This window comes from Pelodiscus sinensis, chromosome 3, assembly GCF_049634645.1.
Source record: "Pelodiscus sinensis isolate JC-2024 chromosome 3, ASM4963464v1, whole genome shotgun sequence".
NCBI lineage: Eukaryota > Metazoa > Chordata > Testudines > Trionychidae > Pelodiscus > Pelodiscus sinensis.
In genome coordinates this window covers 32,891,648-32,905,658 of record NC_134713.1, presented here as the reverse complement: position 1 = coordinate 32,905,658, position 14,011 = coordinate 32,891,648, and positions in this window count along the sequence as shown.

The following is a 14,011-nucleotide window of genomic DNA, read 5'->3' as shown; positions in this document are numbered from 1 at the left end:
CAACATCCCTGTAAACCTTGTTTCATCAGGATTAAGGGATGTTTAAGAAAAGCAGTTTATTTTGAAATTTGGCACTGAGTAGATGGCGCCAAATTCTGAAATAAGCTATTTCAAAATTGAATTAAGCAATTTTGCATAGCTTAAATTGAGTAGCTTATTTCAAGCTAAGGGTGTAGTGTTCTGGGGGAAAAGTGTCGCTTTCTCCATGCTCAAAGGGCCAAGGAGGCTGGGGCGTACACATGCACCCCCTGCCATCTCTTTCCCTCCCCGTGGAGGGGTTAATGCTCAGTGTGCTGCCCCGCTTCCTCCCATCCCTGTGAGGGGCGGGGCTTCAACAGAAGGGATGGGGGCTGGGGGCCTTCCTCCCTTAGCTTCAGCTGCACCAACTGCCCATGGTGTGGATAAGAACGTTAAAATACCTAAAGAGGAAAATTACTGATTGTAATGAGAGCGTCATTCCCAACTCTTATTAAGGATCATTCTGACAATGTCAAATTTTCATATGAATACCAGCGAAGCAGTTTTAGATTGCCGCTTGTTTGTTAAGTTCTTTCACTTCATGCATCTGATGAAGTGAGCTGAAGCTCATGAAAGGTTATGCCATAGTAAAATTGTTAGTTTTTATGGTGCCATTGGACTCCTTGTTTTTTCTTAAACCGATTAACACAGCTACAACTGAAACATTCATTTTATAGACATCCCAAACATGTCTGATACAATGAACAATAAAGTTTATGAAATCTGCTATGCCACAATGGAATTCATAGAATCATAGAATCATAGAACTGGAAGAGACCTCAGAAGGTCATCAAGTCCAGCCCCCTGCTCTAGGCAGGACCAATCCCAACTAAATCAACCCGGCCAGGGCTTTGTCAAGCCGAGACTTAAACTACTTCCCTAGGTAACCCATTCCAGTGCTTCACTACCCTCCTAGTGAAATATTTTCTGAAAATTCCCTAGAAAACAAAGTCCTAATCCCTTGAGATATATGATTTAGCTTCCCAGCATGTGCCTCTTTTGGGATGTTACTATTACTGGTTCAGCTATCTAATTACAATGGCTTCTTCACATTTATCTCAAATGTAAGGCAGTGACCATGCCTGATCTACAACAGCAAAATCTAAGCCAGCCCACAAGTGGCTCAGATACAATGAGAAAATATCTGTAAATAGATTATTGTTTTTAGTTACTGATGTAAGTTGAGCTTTTTTTTTTTTTTTTTTTTTTTTTTTAAATATGGGGATGGGAGGGCTTCCTTTTGCCCAAAGATAGGATGTTATCTCCTTCTTTCAGAATGAAATATTTTTGGTCCTGGCAGGATTTAAACCTCATTAAGATGCTATCAAGATGGTTTCTAAAACCATTAGAAACATCTGTTGGGGATGGTCTAGATAATAATACTTAGTCCTGCCTTGAATGCAGGGGACTGGACTAGATAACCTCTCTAGGTCCCTTCTAGTCCTACGATTCTATGATTTACAGATTAAGAACAAGACTCTGCAGCTGAGTCTGTATGAATGAATCCTTGTGCTTACATGGAACTCCAGAGCAGTCAATAAGGCACTATGCAGGCCTATGTGGATGTAGTTTTAGTGTCTGGCCTTACTTGCCTCCAGATCCATTTTACATGGCTAAATCAGAGTTACATTGGCTGGGAAGGTATGGAGAAGAGGGTGTAAAGTAGGTAATGGACAAATAACTGGAAAATCACCCTGTTATATTATGAAGCAATATGATTTTTATAGTGACATTGTTATGTACTATATTCATTGGATTTAGACCCTGAAGTAAGAAATGTATATCAATAGTCAAAACATGGCATTCCTGCACTCACACTGTCCTTAGTGAACATTGCATAAACACATCTCAAAAGCTTGATTTCTCCAATTTCTTCTTCTTAAGACCAAATCTGCTAATGATCCACTTACTGTTCAGTTCTACTGAGAGTGTATTCTGCCACTCTTTCTTCAGTTTACAGCACTGAAAAAGAGGGAATCAGGTTTGCCTGTTCTGTGAATATGAAATCTTCCTTTTCATTCTAATTACCACTGGCCAGAAAATATCTGCGGCTCTTTTCAATTTGTAGTACACTTTCCTTAGCACTTAAAGGTTTACACACATATTGCAGTACCTTATATTGCTCAAAGAAGTGTATGTGCTACAGGGCATTAGGAAATGTATTCCTATATAGCTAAGAGTCTAGGGCTACGTCTACACTGGCCCCTCTTCCGTAAGGGGCATGTAAATTTCAGCAGTCGTCGTTGGGAAATCCGCGGGGGATTTAAATATCCCCCGCGGCATTTAAATAAAAATGTCCGCCGCTTTTTTCCGGCTTTTAAAAAATCCGGAAAAGAGCGTCTAGACTGGCCCCGATCCTCCGGAAAAAGTGCCCTTTTCCGGAGGCTCTTATTCTTACTTCAAAGTAGAATAAGAGCCTCCGGAAAAGGGCACTTTTTCCGGAGGATCGGGGCCAGTCTAGACGCTCTTTTCCGGCTTTTTTAAAAGCCGGAAAAAAGCGGCGGACATTTTTATTTAAATGCCGCGGGGGATATTTAAATCCCCCGCGGATTTCCCTACGACGACTGCTGAAATTTACATGCCCCTTACGGAAGAGGGGCCAGTGTAGACGTAGCCTAGTTGTTTGGAATAAAAGAATTCCTACCACTAGACTAAAGTGAAAGCATTTCTATAAACCAGAAAGTTTTCTTTAAGTAAGTGATATGCCTTTAACAGGGCAGTCTGATGGGAGAGCTGTAAGGAACAAAAGCCCATCCAGCTTAAATCTCTGGAGTTCTTAGCTTAATAAGACTGCTGTGCTTTGGGGTTGAAGCTTAGCATTCTATGCTTGTAATCGTTGGGACAGAGATAAACTAAACCACATCTACTATGTGATAGGTGTCTTTGATAAGTTATTTTGTTAAAAAAATCTTCAACTCTAATCACAGAGTCTCCTTTCTTATCAAAAGTACCCTACCCTAGCTGTCTCAGGTTAATAACTATTCAACTATTCAAATAATGTCATTTTTCATGAAACTGAGAGGCTTGTGAAAACTAAATTTCTATAATATAACCCACTCTGGAGGGATGAATGACTATTACTGTTTGATTCAGGGTTCTGATGAAAAAAATCAAGTGGAACTGAGATAACCTCTAAAAGGTGTGCATATGGGGCCTTTATCCAGTAGTGAAACTCTTCATATCCTTCACATTCCATTTCTCAATAAATCCTAAACAATGATCTATGTTAGTTTTGATTTTCATATTCTGTTCTATTCCTTCTGCTCAAAGAGATCCAATGGCAGGATGAGGGTACAGAATTGTATGTCATGGTAGTTACTAGAGGAAATAAAATCTGGTCTCTTAGCAACATTGCGGTGTTACCATTCCTTCCCTATATTATCTGGCATATAATGGAATAAAGCTTCCCTATATATTCGGCTACGTCTACACTGGCATGATTTTCCGGAAATGCTTTTAACGGAAAAGTTTTCCGTTAAAAGCATTTTCGGAAAAGAACGTCTAGATTGGCACGGAGGCTTTTCTGCAAAAGCACTTTTTGCGGAAAAGCGTCCATGCCAATCTAGACGCGCTTTTGTGCAAAAAAGCCCCAATTACCATTTTAGCCATCGGGGCTTTTTTGCGCAAAACAGTACTGTGCTGTCTACACTGGCCCTCTTGCGCAAATGATTTGTGCAAGAGGGCTTTTGCCCGAACGGGAGCAGCATAGTATTTCCACAAGAACACTGATGATCTTACATGAGATCGTCAGTGTTCTTGCGGAAATTCAAGGGGCCAGTGTAGACAGCAGGCAAGTTTTTCCTCAAAAGCAGCTGATTTATGCCGACAGCGGCCCACACTGGGTACCCTGGAGGGAATGGACCGAGGACAATGACCAAGCCATTTGTCTCGTGCCATCCATCTCCAGCCTTCCACAGAGGCCAGGGACACCATTTATACCCCCTGGCTAATACCATTCCATGGACCCAACCTCCATGACTTTATCTAACTTCTCTTTAAACTCTGTTATAGTTCTAGCCTTCACAGCTTCCTGCGGCAAGGAGTTCTACAGGTTAACTATTTGCTTTGGGAAGAAGAACATTCTGTTATTAGTTTGAAGCCTGCTACCCATTCATTTCATTTGGTGTTTTCTAGTCCTTATATTATGGGAAGTAATGAAGAACTTTCCTTTATGCACCCTCTCCACACCGCTCATGCTTTTATAGACCTCTATCATATCCCCCCTCAGTCTCCTCTTTTCTAAGCTGAAAAGTCCCAGTCTCTTTAACCTCTCTTTATATGGGACCTGTTCCAAACCCCTAATCATTTTAGTTGCCCTTTTCTGAACCCTTCCCAAGGCCAAAATATCTTTTCTGGGGTGAGAAGATCACATCTGTACACAGTACTGAAGATATGGCATACCATAGTTTGATTCTTCCCCTCCTCCTTCTTCCCCTGGCTTCCCCCTTCCAGCTCCATCCTCCCAGGTTTCCCTCTCCCCTCTCCCACCCTGTCTCACCTCCTTTTCCCAGTTTCCCCAGAGGTTAATCCCCCCCCCCCACCCCCCAGTTTGTTAAAAAAAGAGAGTTTCTATTTTTGAACACGCGTGTCCTTTATTTTGTACATCAGGCAGGGGGGCTAGAGAGGGGTAAGTAGAAGGAGGTGAGGAAGGAATGGGGTACAAGCCCCTGATGGGGAGGACTGGGGTGGCTCTGCGGTCTCCTCGGGGTGGAAACTCTCCTGCAGCCCCCCGATTGATCCCCCCAGATGGCAGCCTGCGGCAAGTGCAGCCGGGCTGATGGCTGAGTGCTGTGATGTGCCGAGTGTGGGCATTCAGGGCACTCCAACCCAGGACTGCTTTGCTGTCCCTCATTGAGTTAGAGAAGCAAGCGGGGAACCCTGAGAACTGTCTGGCTGGAGTGGGGGTCGGGTCCCTTTAAGCACAGCCCTTGGAAAACCTGAGACAGCATCTCCACGTTCTAAGTCCTATCCTGATGCCCTAAGGGTATGTCTACACTACAGCACTAATTCGAACTAACTTAATTCGAATTATTTAATTCGAACTAAGCTAATTTGAACTAGTGCATCTAGACCTAAAAACTAGTTTGAATTAGCATTTTGCTAATTCGAACTAGCATGTCCACATTGAGTGGACCCTGAACCGAGGTTAAGGATGGCCGGAAGCAGTGCCGGCAGGGCATCAGAGTAGGACTTAGAGCGTGGAGATGCTGTCTCAGGCTAGCCGAGGGCTGTGCTTAAAGGGTCCCGACCCCCACCCGTACAGACAGTTCTCAGGGGTTCCCCGCCTGCAAAGCAGTCCTGGCTTGGAGTGCCCTGAGTGCCCACACTTGGCAAATCACAGCACTCGGGGGCAGTCAATCGGGGGACTGCAGGAGAGCTTCCACCCCGAGGAGCCCGCAGAGCCACCCCAGTCCTTCCCCATAGGGGGCTCGTACCCCATTCCTCGCTTACCTCCTTCCACATACCCTTCCCTAGCCCCTTTCCTGATGTACAAAATAAAGGACATGTGTGTTCCAAAATAGAAACTCTCTTTATTGAACAAAACTCGGGAAGAGTGGGAAAAGGAGGTGGGAGAGGGGAAGAGGCAGGGTGGGGGAGGGGAGGGCAACTAAAATTATCAGTGGTTTGGAACAGGTCCCATATGAAGAGAGGCTAAAGAGACTGGGACTTCTCAGTTTAGAAAAGAGGAGACTGAGGGGGGATATGATAGAGGTCTGTAAAAGCATGAGTGGTGTGGAGAGGGTGCATAAAGAAAAGTTCTTCATTAGTTCCCATAATAGAAGGACTAGAGGACACCAAATGAAATGAATGGGTAGCAGGCTTCAAACTAATAACAGAAAGTTGTTCTTCCCAAAGCAAATAGTCAACCTGTGGAACTCCTTGCTGCAGGAGTCTGTGAAGGCTAGAACTAGAACAGAGTTTAAAGAGAAGTTACATAAAGTCATGGAGGTTGAGTCCATGGAGTGGTATTAGCCAGGGGGTAGAAATGGTGTCCCTGGCCTCTGTTTGTGGAAGGCTGGAGATGGATGGCACGAGACAAATGGCTTGGTCATTGTTTCGGTCCATCCCCTCCAGGGTCCCTAGTGTTGGCCACTGTTGGCAGACAGGCTACTGGGCTAGATGGACCTTTCGTCTGACCCAGTACGGCCATTCTAAGCTCAGGGCTCAGGGTCGGGGGTCTCACTGGACCACCCTGATTTTCATGCTAACCTGCTCCTGGATGGCCAGGCTGGCAGCTATCCTGCCCTAAATGGCCACTTTCCTGTACCTAGTGCAGACATCGTGGATGAGGTCCACGATGTCCACACTAGACCAGGTGGGAGCCCACCTCTTGCGGACCCGGGCAGGCTCCCGGGAGCCCCCAGCCTGGTCCCGGAAAGAGGCGGAGGGCTGGGTGGCAGCAGGTGGCTGGTTCGTGCCGTGCCAGGTGCAGGGTCTGCTGGCTGGTTGCTGACAGGCTTGCACCTGGCACGGGCACCGTGGCCAGCCCGTGCCCCTTTAAGGGCTGCAGGGCTGGGAGGGGGGGGGGCAGACGAGTTTCCCCGGTGGTGCCCAGAGTGGCCACCAGGGAAAGCTGGGGAGGGCTAGCCTCCCACTAGTTCGAATTAAGTGGCCACACAGCCCTTAATTCGAACTGCTTAATTCGAACTAGATGTTAGTCCTCGTAGAATGAGGTTTATCTAGTTCGAATTAAGCGCCCCGCTAGTTCGAATTAAGTTCGAACTAGCGGTTTGTATGTGTAGCGCCTATCAAAGTTCATTCGAACTAACATCTGTTAGTTCGAATTTACTTTGTAGTGTAGACATACCCTCTGAGACTAACAAAACATGTAGATAGTATTGTTACCCGGAAGACTGGGGTGAACAATTGTTGTGGGCAATTAATTACAGACTAATGTGCCTCCCCCACAGAAGCCAGATTTGACCTGGTACCTGTATCTATCACCGGTGAACAGCTAGTCACAAATCAGGTCTGAGATGGAAATTAGGGCCAAACCATATAGTTTAAAAGATTGTGAACATGTATCAATCAACAAGAAAACAGTAAATGTCCCAGAAGGAAAGGAGATAGGAAAGATCCCGTATACAAAAGGGGGTATACTTAAAACACAGAAGGTGACGATGGATGCCTGTGACCTTCTACCTCGCGGCTAATTGGAAGGTAGATCTCTCGGGGTCCCAATCAGTTCCGGATCCTGAGTAGGTCCTCAAAGCAGATCTGCGCCTCTCCGTGTGCTGGACGCCCTCTGGATTCTTTATCACCAATCCTTCAGTTAAGTGAGGTCCGTAGGTGTAAAAAATGATGGTACAGTCCCAGAGTCCAGGATCACCAGTCCCCAAAAATCCTTACAGAGAGGAGACTTCCCTCACCCTCAGGAGGGCGCAACTAGTGCTGGACCTGAGCAGGCTTGGCCAGGCCACGTGTGGATGGATCAACTCCTCAGGGTTGATAGACGAAGACAAACAACGGCATGGCTACAAGAGGATCGATGAAGACCAATGGACGGGTAGAGGAGAACCAACCCGAACCATTCTTAGGGGAGGGTTTATAAAGACAGTAAGGCGGGAAACTGGGTTAGTGAGTGGGGTGCAACAGAATAGGGTGGTGTGCATAGGGAAAAGGGTGTCAGGTGCATAATCTGGCTGCGCACGCATTGGATTAGTGAGGTATGCACAGGTTTGGATCCGTGTGCAGAGGCCAGAGAGTGGAGTGAAAAGCCTTCTTCAAGGTAGTTTTGGTGGAAGGAGACACTGCTGAGGTGAAAAGGGATCAGCAGACTCCATTTTAAATCATAAACTCCATTTTAAAAACACCAGCCTGGGTAACAGTATCATGAGCTTTTGTGGGCACAACCCATGATTTCTAAACAAGTTTGTTAGTCTCTAAGGTGCTGCAGGATTGTTCATTGTTTTTTAAATGTTTTCAGTTAGGATATGTCTATAATACAAAGTTAATTTGAAATAACAGCCATTATGTCGAATTAACTTTAATAGCATCTACACAGCCAAACCGCTATTTCAAAATAAATTCAAAATAGTGGAGCACTTATTTAAATTTGGTAAACCTCATTCTACGAGGAATAACACCAAATTCGAAAAAGCTCATTCGAAATAAGTGCTGTGTGGATACTTATTTCAAATTAGGGGGCCTTCAGCCCTTCCCAGGGAGTCCTGGTGGCCACTCTGGGCACAACCAGGAAAACTCGTCTGCTCCCCCTCAACTCCGGAGCCCTTAAAGGGGCAGACTCTGGCCACAGTGCCTGTGCCAGTTGCAAGCCTGCCAGCACACAGCCAGCAGGCCGTGCACCTGGCACAGCATGAGCCAGCCACCCACTGCCACCCAGCCCTCCACCGCTCCCCAGGACCAGGCTAGCGGCTCCCAGGAGCCTGCCAGGGGCCGCAAAAGGTGGGTGTCTGCCTGGTCTAGTGTGGAGATTGTGGACCTCATTGAGGTTTTGGGGGATGCCTACAATGCCCACGATCTCCACACTAGGCACAGGAATGCGGCCATCTACAGCTGCATGGCTGCCAGCCTGGCCACCAGAGGCCACATGCACAGCTAGGAGCAGGTGCGGAGCAGGATCAAAGAGCTGCGGCAGGCCTATGCCAGGGACTCCCAACCAGGGGCTGACCCGGAGGCCTTCCCTCAGTACAAGACCCTGGACCGCATCCTGGGGGGATGACATGGTCTGTGCCCCCTTGGTTGTCATTGACCCTGGGGCAGAGGGTCGTGCCCCTGACACAGAGGAAGAGGAGGAAAAGGAGGAGGACGGTATCCAGGAGCCTGCAGGGAGAGTGCCCTGCACCCAGGACCCCTGAGCAGAACCAGAGAGGCTGTCAGCAGCCTCATCCAAGGCCGGGGAGGCCTCCACATGCGAGTGCCATCACAGTCCCTTACGTGGGGTGGGGGGAGAGAGGGAGCCCAGGGACCAGACACATGGGCCTTGCCAACCATGGAGCAGGCAGCAACCTGTGCATCTGCTGTGCCAGCCAGGACATGTGGCCCCAGCTGGGTGCCATGCAGGGGCCCTCGCCTGTTCCCCACACACATCTACGTGTGAAGGTGCATGACAGGCTCCTGACCCCAGGGAGAGACACTGCACACTGCCCTCCCTCCAGATGCCCCCGCTACACAGAGGCAGGGCACATCTCTCCTCCCCCTTCCACACACCACACTATAGGAAGCACAGGGGCTGGAGTGCAGTCCTGGGCCAGCTCACACTCCCAGGGATAGCAGGACGTGATGGTGCAGAGACCTGCCATCCTTGCCTTGCAGAGGGGGCTGGGTTTCACCCACTGTGTCCCCAGGGAGAACTGACCACTTCTCTTGTTTCACCACAGCCTCAGAACCTGCGAGTGCGGGGAGCATCACCCTTCCTGGAACATCCACCCGCACCGGGGCCAGCAGGTGCACCTGCAACCAGGAGGAGTACCAGAGGCAGCAGCTGCGGTTACAGGGAAGGCAGGTCCACAGCCAAGAACAATGGGTGCAAGAAGATTTACAGCTGCAGCAAGAGAGCTTGTGGGAGCTGCGGGAGCAGGGCCATACCCTCCGTGAGCACCTGCAGGCCCTGGCGGACTGATTCCTGCCTCCTGCTGCTCCAGCCCCTGCGACTGCCCCAGTCATCACTCCTCCTCCCACCTCTTCTCCCCCCTCTCTTCTTTCCCCCCCATCCCTCCTGCCCCACCCTCCATAACCACTCCCCCTCGGGAACACCGAGCCCCCTGCACCTGCACTTCTATGAGACGGGAGGGCTGGCAAGACCCCCAACCCTGAGCTTCCCCTCCCCCTTCCTCCCCTTGCCTCCCCCTTCCAGCTCCCTCCTCCCAGGTTTCCCCCCTCCTCTCTCCCACCCCCATTCCTCCCCTTCCCCCACCTCAGTTATGTTAAATAAAGAGAGTTTTTTGTGGCAACACAGGTGTTTTTATTGTACATCAGGAAGGGGGGTTAGGGAGGAGAAAAGGGAAGGAGGCGGGGGTGGAATGTAAGGCACAAGGCCCCAGTGGGGCACACCAGGGGGACTTCAGTCCTCATCCGCCTGGAAGCTCTCCCGCAGGGCTTCCCGGATGTGGACTGCCCCCCAAAAGGCCTCCTGGCTGGCAGCCATGTGGGGCTCTGTGTACTGGCCAGCCAGGCGGTCAGCCTCTGCCATTCAGGCTGGCAGGAAAGCCTCCCCCTTCCTCTCACATAAATTGTGGAGCACACAGCACGCTGCCACCATGTGCAGAATATTGTGCTGGGAGAGGTCGAGGCGGGTGAGGAGGCATCTAAATTGGGCTTTCAGTCGTCTGAAGGCTCCCTCAACCACAGTGTGGGCCCTGCTGAGCCTCGCATTGAAGGCCTGCCGGGAAGAGTTCAGGTGTCCCGTGTAGGGCTTCATGAGCCAGGGCTGTAGGGGGTAGGCCGCATCCCCCAGCAGGCACACTGGCATGTTCACGTCCTCGACCCTGATGTGGCGGTCGGGGAAGAAAGTCACGGCATGCCGCCTCTGGCACACGGAGGAGTTGTGGTACACCTGCACGTTGTGTGTCTTGCCAGACCAGCCCACATTGATTTCTGTGACCTGGCCCCAGTGGTCAGACACGGCCTGCAGGATCACGGAGAAGTATCCCTTCATGTTGATGTAGAGGGAGGCCTGGTGGTCTGGGGCACAGATGGGGATGTGCGTCCTGTCGATTGGCCCCCTGCAGTTGGGGAAGCCCAGAGCACCAATTCCCTGGATGACCGCGTCCAGGTCGGTGAAGCGGAGCACCCTGTTGATGGCCTTGGCCACCTGCATAGAGACACACAAAACTGAGGGTTACTAGGGTGCCCGGGTGGCTGGGACTGTTCGTTCCACTCCACTGCCCCATGCCCCACTCTCAGGAGCAACCCCTGCTGCAATCCGGGCCACCGCGGGTGGTCTGTAGTGCACCTGGGACAGACCAAACCATTCCTGGGAGGGCAGTTACACCACCTCTCCCCTGTTTTCTCTAGGGCAGCCCATCTCCTTCCTGCAGTCCCCCCTCCTGGCCCAGTAGCTGGTGAGGGCCGTACCTGCATGAGCACCGCTCCGACGGTGGATCTCCCCACGCCGAACTTGTTGCCAACGGATCGATAGCTCTCCGGCATGGAGAGCTTCCAGAGGGCGATGGCCACCCACTTGTGGAGTGGCAGGCCTCATGTGTGTGTCCTGTCACCACAGAGCGGGGGTGAGCCACTCACAGAGCTCCAGGAAGGGACATGGCTCTGACTGGGACTTCCAGGAAGGTGTCCTTCTTCCTCCTGAAGTTCTAGGTCCACTGTTGGTCTCCCCAGTACTCCAGGGCGATGTGGTCCCACCAGTCGTTGCTGGTGTCCAGATGCCAGATGCAGCGGGGCACACTGGCGTCCAGGCACCAATCCTCCAGGGCCCTCTGGGAGGGCAGGGAGAGGGCCAGGGGGCTAGCCTGCAGCAGAAGGTGCCAGGCAGCCTCCAGCAATTACTGCCAGGCTTGCAGCAAGACATTCAACATGAGCACCAGAGTGCCATGGGGCAGCTCTGGCTCCATGGTTCCAAGTACTGTGGTGTCCCAAATGAGAGTGACCAAAGCAGGCAGAGAGGAAAACGCTTTGCTATCCCTCGTTGAAGTAGGAAAGCAAGCGGGAAAGCTGAGAACCGGCTGTCCAAGAGGGTCCCTTTAAGTATGAGCCTCAGATAGCCTCAGACAGCAGCCACACAAAGCAACTATTGACCTGATGCCCTCCTGGAACCGGTTTCAGCTGCCCTTAAATGCAATCCAGTGTCCAATCACTATTTCACTATTTCGAAATAGCAAAACGCTATTTTGAATTAGATTTTGTGTCTAGATACGTTATTTCGAATTAACTATTTCGAATTAAGTTAATTCAAAATAGTTAATTTGAATTAAGTTAATTTGAAATAGCACTGTAGTGTAGACATACCCTTACAGACTAACACGGCTATCCCTCTGAGACTATCATGGTATTAATCATGGTAATATTTAATTTTGCAAAATATGTTACAGTCGCTACATAAAAGAATAAATGGACACAAATCAGATATTAGGAATGGCAACATACAAAAACCTGTAGGGGAACACTTCAATCTCCCTGGACACACAATTGCAGATCTAAAGGTAGCCATCCTGCAGCAAAAAAAACTTCAGGACCAGACTTCAAAGAGAAACTGCTGAGCTACAGTTCATCTTCAAGTTTGACACAATCAACTCAGGATAAAACAAAGACTGTGAATAGCTAGCTAACTACAAAAGCAACTTTTCCTCTCTTGGTATTCACACCTCCAGATCAGCTACTAGAAGTGGGCCTCATCCTCCCTGATTGGATCCACTTCATCATCTCTAGCCTGATTCTCGCCTGAATATTTATACCTGCCTCTGGAAATTTCTACTACATGCATCTGACAAAGTGGGTCTTTGCCCATGAAAGCTTATGCTCCAACACTTCAGTTAGTCTATAAGGTGCCACAGGACTCCTCGCCACTAACAAGCTTGTTATTTTAAAATAATGAGCTGATTATTTCAAAATCTATACTCCTGCTTTCCTTGGGGAATAACGCTTATTTTGAAATAGTTATTTTGAAATAGTGTTAGTGTTAATGTGGATGCTCCACTGCCGCTATCCTGAAATAACTACTTCCAAGAGTAATTTGAAATAATTACTCCCCCGTGCTTCCTGAGGTTGAGGTAGCATGTCCACAATAATGGAGCCTGTCTCGGACTAATTTTGAGGCTCCCCTGTAGGGATGACATGCTATTTTGATTTTGTTATTTTGGGAGTTATTATTTCAAATTTAGTTATCTTGAAATAATTTCCTAGTGTAGACATGCCCTAGCAGTATCTTACCAGTCTGATAATAATATACTAGCAAAGCATTCCTAGTGTGGATGCAGCTATATTGGCAAGTCCGTGTTTTGTACCAGTATAGTAAAACCACTGCCCATGAGCAAAGCACAGACTATAGAATAAAAGCACAGCTTTGCAATTATAGCTACATCTACACCATGGATGTCTGTCAGCACAGCTATGTTGGTGAAGAATCAGACTCTTCACATCTCTGATTGTCATAGTGATGCTGGCAGAAGTCTGAATTGTAGACATGGCCTTTCTCTAGGCTGCCTGGCCACCCTACCATTTCTATTACTTTAAAAACATTTTAAGAGCATGAAGTATGCCTCATTCCATCTCCTTTTGTTCTCTCCATTTAATTTGCTAGTTCAAAATAGGTTGCTATAAAATTGTACTACTTGTATGTTTTGTAATGATCTCCTCTAGGTAATGAAAAGTGGGGGAAAATTCTGTCAAGTGAGTCATAAGATAATGCCAAGCAATTCTGTGCCTGAACACAATTGCTGAATCCAAGAGCAGATATAGATGCACTATTAAGAGGATTATTTTCTTAATAGATGCAAAGAGAAAAATTTAGATTTTATTTCCAGCCTTTCCAAGCTCCTACCTCTCCTGCCATATTGGAAGAGGCTGTTAATCAGGATTCCTCTTACACTGAACTGGAGTGTTGCTTAAGCAATATCCCTTTGTGAAAAGGGATGCATTTTTCATGATTTATTATTTTTAAAAAGGGTCATTTAAGATTTGCAATAAATGTAACAGTTATTTAGGGTGGTAATAATTCTCTTCAATCTGATGTTAATGCAATCAACCATTTATTGAAGTGATAAATGTCTAGGCTGTTAACTGGTAAACAGGTAATTAAGTGTCTAACTATGTGGTCACAGAAACTAAAGGGTTTTTTTTTTAAAGTAAAGTGCCTGTAGATAGAGATTGTTCCACTTCTATATTATTTAAGTTACCTTCCTCTAGTACCTGTAATATGAGGACTTCAAAATATTTTGCAAATCTTAACACCTCCATCTTGCTGCAATGGAAGTCATTGGGAGTTGATCATTAATTAAGGAAGCTGAATAGTCCAAAGCATACCACAAAGTGATAGATTGTAAATGTGCATACATTTCCATATAGTTGAACATATTCA